Source organism: Tiliqua scincoides, chromosome 3 (assembly GCF_035046505.1).
Source record: "Tiliqua scincoides isolate rTilSci1 chromosome 3, rTilSci1.hap2, whole genome shotgun sequence".
NCBI classification, from domain to species: Eukaryota; Metazoa; Chordata; class Lepidosauria; order Squamata; family Scincidae; genus Tiliqua; species Tiliqua scincoides.
In genome coordinates, this window is record NC_089823.1 from 15,356,563 (window position 1) to 15,365,302 (window position 8,740).

The following is an 8,740-nucleotide window of genomic DNA, read 5'->3' on the forward strand; positions in this document are numbered from 1 at the left end:
CCCAGAATGCCTGCGAAAGCATGGAAGTGGGTGCAAACCAGAAGTCACTTCTGAATGCTTCTTCATGGCACTCTGAGGCCTGTAGAGGCAATGAAATTGTGATGCGGAAACTACCTCCAGAGGCTGCTAGGTATGTTTTGTGGCACAACATTGAGAATCATGTTGGGAATCACCCCATCTCAGGTCACAACCCACCCGTGGGTTGCAGCCCACAGTTTGGGCAATGCTGCTGTAGTGGGCTTCCTTGGTGGGAGTGGGGCAACAGCACTGCTTCTCAGGGCACCAGCACTGGTGGTTGCCATTTGAATTTCCTGCAATGCCCTTGAGAGAGCATTACTCCATGGCACATGGGGGAAAAATGGCACATCCCCAGGGCACTGTGAGAGATTAAAAGTGGCAACCGTCAGCTGCCCGGTGCTGAGCAGAGTACTATAAATATTTTTTTTTAAGTGGGGGAGGGGTTTAGACATCAGCAATGAGTCCAGCCTCAGCTCCATCAGTGCAATTTGGGGATAATCCTTACAGAGTAAGGATAATGACAAGATAATGCATACGAAGTGCTCCCAACACTCAAAAGCACTGCACAAATATGTTGTATTATTATGAATAAGCAGACAGCCTAAGTGGTTTGGGCGAAAATGTTCTAACACGTGAAAGTTGTTTGTTTTTATCAGAATAACTTAATAGTAGAATATGTGGTGTGACTCTAAAGTGAATCAAAAAACTCTTCTATTTCTTTCTCAGGCTGTGAGCAATCCACTCACCAGTGACCATGTTTGTTCACTCAAAAAGCAGCCCAGTGTTTTAGGTGCAACAACCTGTCAAACCTAAAAGAGCATCTTCCTTTCTTACAGCTCTGGGACATGCTAGAGAGAAAAAAAATAGATATTCGTTGCTGGAAAATAGAGATGTGAGACTTGCTGCTTATTGACTGAGCACACAAGTGTGTGTGTTTGTGTTTTTAATACACACCAGTCCAGATAGGGAAATTTCCAGCAGCATTTTCAGACCCAAGTTAAGCTTCAAAAAATACTTGACGTGTCTAAGGGGGTTTTGTATTTTAAGGGGAAAAAAATGTAAAATAGCTGGCAATGCTCCCTTTGAAGTGGAGCTTAAGAATGCATGCACAGGATTATGGTATCAAAAGACTTTGTTTTCTGTCTCTGGGTATCTTTGAAAGGCATTGCTATGACAGAAAATAGATCCCCTTTGAGGCTATCACAGTCCATCAGGGAAAGAATTCATATTTTAAACTTTAGGATGCTTAAGTCAATGATTGCATAAAAGACCGTAGACACCCGTAGCTAAACGCCGATGCCTTTGATTTCACTATGGAGGTGTCAGCAAATGTGTCTCAGGCATTCATAGGACAATTATCTCTACACTCTTGTAAACTTTTTCTTTCCTTAAATTTAATTACCTGGGGGGAATCCCAGATTTGGTGATACTCCATTGTTTTCTCTAAGGCAGCCATTTTCAGTCACAGTGCTGTGGCATCCTGGTGTGCTGTGAATGGTCTTAGGTTTGCCATGGGAGTTTGGGGGAGGGTCAGGCTTTACGCACTGGAGAGGACACTCTGTTCCAGAACCACCATTCAGAGCATGACACCATAGTCTTCCGAGACTGAAGGATGCCAACAATTTTATTAGTAGGGCCATTGGGGATGTGAACCCTCCCACTAACAGTATGGTATGCTTTGTCAATTGTCAAAAAACTGATGGTGTGCCTTGACTATTTTAGTACCTTGTCAGTGTGCCTTGAGACAAAAAGGTTGTCTGCTCTAAGGTTACTGCTCTAAGGTTTAAGACATGTATGAAAAACATAAGGCCTGTGTTCCGAATGTGCCCCCAGAAGCTATTTATTTGCCCCCCCCGTGATAATTGGGTTATTCCAGCATGATAATTGGGCTCTCTCATATCTTGAAAATATGAACAAGATTTGCACATTTTCTCTTCTATCATTTGCAGCTAATGAGTTTCTACGTGAAGAACACAGTGCGGCTTTCTGGCCATCATCTGCTCAATGACATCACTTTCTGCTGGCCCTCAGCAGGCGCCATGAATGCTAACTTTCAAACCCTCTGTATGAAATGGGTTTGACACCCCTGGTTTAAGAGAACTATCTTACACACATGGGCTCCTCTTAGGAAAAGACGGGATATATATATTTAAATAAATAAATATGAGGTGGGTAAATGTGTGCTTTTACATTTACATTTGCTTTCATTTACCAATTGCAGGGGCCTTGGCATGGATATTAAAGTCCCCCGACACCAGAAGCCTTGGAAACTCACAGCCCAATCCTATCTACACTTTCCTGGGAGTAAGCCCCATTAATGCTAATGGGACTTACTTCTGAGTAGACGCGCATAGGATTGGGCTGTCAAGCACCACACTAATGGCACTTTAAGAGGTAACTAACCACTATGGCATGTGTGATTTTTGATGTGGAGATACAGGGTTAAATACTCTCTAGCTCAGCACCATGGTTCCTATTTGAACCTCAGCTCTGCATGGCTCTTTCATGGAGATGAAAGTCAGAGCTGAATGACAGTGTCATGAAATGTGACACTGTAGTAGTGTGGGTCATAATCTCTGGATGGGGAGTTGGCGCACCTTATTTCTAGCACACAGGCATATAAATGCATGCGCATGAACACTAAGGCATTCATATGGCTGCAACCTGCCATGTCACAGCCTGTGAACTGTGATTGACCTATTGTCGGGCAATTATGTTTTTTTCCATATGTTTTTAACTGACAGAACTAATAATCTCCTGGTTTTTAAATTGATGAAAGATTGAAGATTGCAGAGTAAATGAATACAGAAGGTAGTGTAAAGTCTTTAGCAGTGGGAGAAATAGTCATGGGAAGCTGGGTATCAGGGATACCTTTTCACAAGACCCGTGATGTTACAAATGCATCCTTATTTTTGCATCTGTAATATTGAAGGTTTGTACCTTAAGTCCCATTGATTTCAGCATGTGCTCAGCACTCCAACTGAAATCGGTGGAACTTTACAGCCCTCCCATCTGACTGCACCATCATCATCATTTTTTATCTAAAGAAATATACAGAGGAGGATGTAAACAATAATTTAGTTTTTCGTTAGTTCCCGTGGAGGCTGGGGATAAGAATAGGCTCTCAGTTTGGCTGTACTTGTTGTAAGAGGCGACTAAACAGCCACAGGGTAGATGGGGCTCCTTAGCCTGGGAAGGCAGCTCATCTGAGAGAAGGAAAACTCTGATCCCAAACCTCCACTGCCTTGTGGCTACATCCAGTTATGGAAAAGGCTTCAGGAGTCAACCTCGAGGCAAAATCCGGAGCTGGAGTCCCTGAGGCAGTTCATGGCTGAACACAGTCACGTTCTGGCAACTCCTGCGACGCCGCTGGAACCAACCGTATTGGCCTCTGCCTTTCCATTGGAACATTCCAGCGACGTGGAGAGGGGGGATTTGCTGCATGGGTAACAGCCTATCCTCCATATCTACCTTACCCAGGCTTCGCATACTGGAGAGGACACTGTTCCGGAACCACTATTCAGTGCGTGATACCAAAGTCTTCTGAGACTGAAGGATGCCAACCTACAACCTACAGTTCTACAAGTGTTCACTGCTGCTATGGAACAAAATAATTAAGAAGTGAAAGTAGAAAGGATAGATCAAATATTTGCTCGCGTGTTGATACAGTTTGAATCATAAAGTGGAAGAATTTGCATTTACTTGGAGGACAGAACTCAAAGATGCAATATTTGGGGTCACTGGTTGGAGGCCAAAATTGTGTGGGAAAATATTTCCAAACCTTGCAGTACATAATTTTTCAGTAGCTCCTGACATCTTAATAGATACTGTGAGTGCAGTAGAGAATAATCCCCTTGCATATAAAAATGAACCCACTACAACAAGAAACTTTTTGAATAAGACTTGCAGTAGAAAATACCTTTTAATTTTTTTTCTCCCAATAGATTCTAGTAAGCACATTTTTTATTCAGAACGACAGCCCTAAATTCACAGGCTATTGCAATATTGATAGCTCTGATTCTCAGTTGCAGCTAACAATGAAAGTGTAAACAAATATCAATGATTTTCCCTTTGATGAATTATGTGCTACTCGGTGTGCATGAGTTACACAATGTCTGATACACAAAATGTTCAAATTAAATGTATGGCAACTGTTTCCATGCAGTTTAAAATGGGTGCCTGCATACACACAAACCCCAAACAAGACCCTAGCAATGGCAGCATGATGAATTGCTACATTTGGGCAGGTTGCCACGTGGGAAAGTTATCACCTGGAGTTACGGTATCTATAACTGGATTTCACACCATTTTGTTCAGGCAGTGAGGAGCTTGGTTTTGTCCATATGCAGCAGAAACTGCCTTTGTAGCCTGGAAAACCTGAAGAGGCTTACAATTCAGCCAGCCCTTGCCATCTGTGCGCTCTCAGAGAATAGGAATCCTTCTTAGATTTCAGGTCCTGTTCAGTTGTTCCTTTCCCCACGGAGAGGAACGTGCGAGGGCTTTTTATAGAGCAGCATTTCTCAACGTTTGTCCCCCACTGTACCACTTTGCATGGGCCACCTACTAGAAGCACCACCAGAAGTAATGACGATGATGTCATCACTGTCATCTCCAGTTACTTCTGGATTGGGAGGCCAGACACAATGCAACAAACACAGATAAGAAGCTCAGGGTTTTTTTCTCAGCAGAACTCAGTAATTGCAGTGTTTGGTGCCTTCTATAGTTTATGAGACTTGTGGAGAGGAGGTCTGTCACGAGCTCCTCATGTATTTGTACATGTTGGTGCTATGTGGAGAACACACAAGTGAAGAGATTGCTTCTAGAATTCAAAGTTTCTTGGCAAGAGTTTGAAGAGAGTGACTCAAGCAATACAGAGATGAAACCACAGAAATGAGATACAAACAATAGCAGTTTAAAAAATCATTTAAAAGCAAATCAGGTCAAATCCATTCAAAGTCTACATCAGCAAACCAAAGTCTACATCAGCAAAGACACGGCAACCAAAATCCAATAAAAAAACACAGCAGCGGAAAATCAGACAACATTAAAAGCTTGTCTAAAATGGGACCACCCTTGCTGGCCTTCTAAACCCTGACAGATGTCCAATATTTATTTTAGTATGCTCTCTCTCTCTCTCTCTCTCTCTCTCTCTCTCTCTCTGGCAGCATTCAGAACAAGGAAGTGTGTAGGTTCTCTGGCTTGTGGAGAGACCAGTGTCAGTGTGTCATTGCATCATATAAAATCTGATCTGCTGGGGCGTGGCATGCATCCAGAATCAAGTACTTTATTGCCATGACCCTGATCTTGACTGGGTTCTAGCTTGCATACCCTTTGAAAGGGAAATCACCCTGCTATGCTTGCAATGATGTCATTAATGTCATGTATAGTTTGACTGCTATCCAATTATATCATAATCTTTATCATAATTATTAATAAACATTTATATACACCACTCTTCAACAGGAGTGGTTCATAAAGCGGTTTACATAGTAAAATTTCAATGGTTTCCTATTCCCAAAGGGCTCACAATCTTTTAAAAAAAATACAGAAGGCTTACCAGCAACAGCCACTGGAAAAGACCCCATGCTGGGGTGAAGAAGGATAGTTTCTCTCCCCCTGCTATATAAAAAAAGAGGACACCACTTTAAATGGTGCCTCTTTGCCTAATTAGTCTCTTTGCCTAATTAGTAATATATAACTTTTCAAATTTATAAACATTCCCTAAAGCTCCTGGTAAGCACCTCAGACCTTTTGGGTGTTAAAAAGGCAAATTATATCATTGTGTAAAACAGCGGTCTCCATCGTGGAGACTGCTATGAGCCGGGATATACTTTTCCGGCGTGAACAACACGTATCATTCCACCAGGGACCCTTGTTACGGTGCTGATCTCCCCTGAACTGAGGCCCAGCTTGCCACTTCCAGGTTGCCCCAACAGCCGTTGCACCCAGATTTCCATGCAGACGTGGCAGGCCAGGGAGAAGTTTGGGGGTGATCGGTGTCATGAACACGAGACTCTTCCTTGGAATGGTAAGCGCCGTTCATGTGGGGAGCAGGGTGTCAGATCCAGCGCATGGATCGGAGTCTGGAGACTCCTGGTGTAAAGGAAAAATGATAGTTTCCTTCTACTTACTGAGGCATGGGAAGGATAGAGTGGATAGAGAGATGCTCTTTACACTCTCACATAACACCAGAAGCAGGGGACATCCACTAAAATTGAGTGTTGGGTAGGTTAGGACAGACAAAAGAAAATATTTCTTTACTCAGCGTGTGGTTGGTCTGTGGAACTCACCGCCACAGGATGTGGGGATGGCATCTGGCCTAGATGCCTTGAAAAGGGGATTGGACCAATTTCTGGATGAAAAATCCTTTACAGGTTACAAGCCACGATGTGTATGTGTAACCTCCTGATTTTAGAAATGGGCTATGTCAGATGCAAGGGAGGGCACCAGGATGCAGGTCTCTTGTTATCAGGTGTGGTCCCTGGGGCATTTGGTGGGCCGCTATGAGATACAGGAAGCTGGACTAGATGGGCCTGATCCATCGGGGCTGTTGTTATGTTCTTATGAGGTGGTGAAGAATTTCACACCCTTCAGCTCTGAGGTAAAAAACGTGAACAGAAAATAGGCAAGGACTTCTGTTTCATTCAGGGATGCTGCTGGTGAACATATTAAATGCACCAGTTCTAACTTCAGGATGTACGCAAATTCCTGACCTGGAATCACAATCTCTTTTCAAGATTTGGTTTTTCAGTGTTGCCTGCAGCTTGTCCTTGTCAATAGAGTCTAAAGCAAAGACAGTGTACAGAGAGCCTTTAATTTTCGTTGAGTGCTGATCAAAGATTGATAGCCCAAACCTATCTGGCCTGTGCCAATCTGGCCTGCACCAATCTAGCGCAGGTTAGGAGGTGAAAGGAACACAAATCAGAGTAAGGGGACTTACTTATGTCCCCTTACCCCAAGTAATGTCCCAGACACCAAAGCCTACATACCTCAACCAGTGTAGCTAGTCACCTGGTAGTTTCAAGGAGCTTTGGAGATGATCCAAAATCCTTACATCTTTCTGATAGCTCAGTGGATTCTCTATGGTCTGAGTGCCATATGCTAAGAACAAAGAACAAGGGGTGTTCAGCATGTTCATACTCTGTTTGTAAGCTTCCTCCTGGCTGGTCAGTCCTGGCTGGTCAGTCATCTAGTCCTCTTATGGACGACTAGATGAACACTTGGTCTTTACTTGAAGGGCTGTTCTTTGGTGTTTAAGCCAAAGGGGTTGAGTGGTCATGATTCTTTTACTTTACTGCAAAGTGTGAAGACATAGTAGCCTTCTGTGATTCCAGGGAGATCTGGTGAAGTGAAGAAATATGGACATGATATGGACAGAAGCAGATATGGAAATGACTGAGACATACAAAATTATGTAGGGGATGGATAGAGTGGATAGAGAGATACTCTTTTTCCTCTCACAGAACACCAGAACCAGGGGACACCCACTAAAATTGAGTGTTGGGAGAGTTAGGACAGACAAAAGAAAATATTTATTTACTAAGTATGTAGTTATTCTGTGGAACTCCTTGCCACAGGATGTGGGGATGGCATCTGGCCTAGATGCCTTTAAAAGGGAATTGGACTAATTTCTGGAGGAAAAGTCCATCGTGGATTACAAGCCATGATACGTATGTGCAACCTTCTGATTTTAGAAGTAGGCTACCTCAGAATGCCAGATACAGGGGAGGGCACCAGAATGCAGGTTGTGACTGTTGTCTTGTGTGCTCCCTGAAGCACTTGGTGAGCCACTGTGAGATACAGGAAGCTGAACTAGACGGGCCTTTGGCCTGATCCAGCAGGGCTCTTCTTATGTTCTTATGGAGAGTTGTAGCAGCAATATGTGTCATGCCCTGGGTGCGCATCAGATCCTTGGACCTTCTGGAGGTGATGTTCTTGTGATCAATTCCACTGACAGCCACTTTCAGGCAGGGTGGCATTCATTCATTGGTGCCCCCCCCCTCCGATTTTATCTTATGTTTGCCTTCCTGAAGTGACATGCCGATGCGCCAAGCAAAATGAATGGTGTTTTCCCTTTGAAACTGTTTTGAGGCAATTTATATTCTTTTTGCAAACACACACTTTTAATCACATAAATAATTCACCGACATCCATAAAGACCAACCTGTCGCTCTCGCTCCCTCTCTCCTTCTCTTAAAAGATTTCACTATATACAGCTCTTTAAGCCTTCTCAGTAGGGGATTTTCTGTGATCCCAACTGCAGCAGCAAGTTGGCACATCTGGCCAGCATGATGCCATTGTAAAGACGGTGTGTACAATCCCTGGCTGTGTGATAGCTTGGGTTTAAGGAGTCTGGTACGCGGCAGGTGGTAGCAAATTCCCTTTACTGGTGAGACGCTTGCAACGGTTGAGAGCTGCAAGACATACATACTTGGGAGAAATCCAACAACGACAAAAGAAGCTGATAAATGTTGAGCAGACTTCAGCTACAACTGATTGCCTCACATCTCAAGCAAAGACCCCTAATGTTCAAAGAGGGATCTGACATTTTTCAGGAGTGGCTGACGGCTTGATCTGACTCTCTTAAGCTAGCCCGTTTGACCTTTATAGAACGCAGAATCAAATCCTGGTAGCGTTAAAGTCAATGGGATCAGCTTTGGTCTAGTGCCTGCATTTGCGATAAATTAATTGGCTGAAAGATAGCTTTGGATGGCTAGATAAC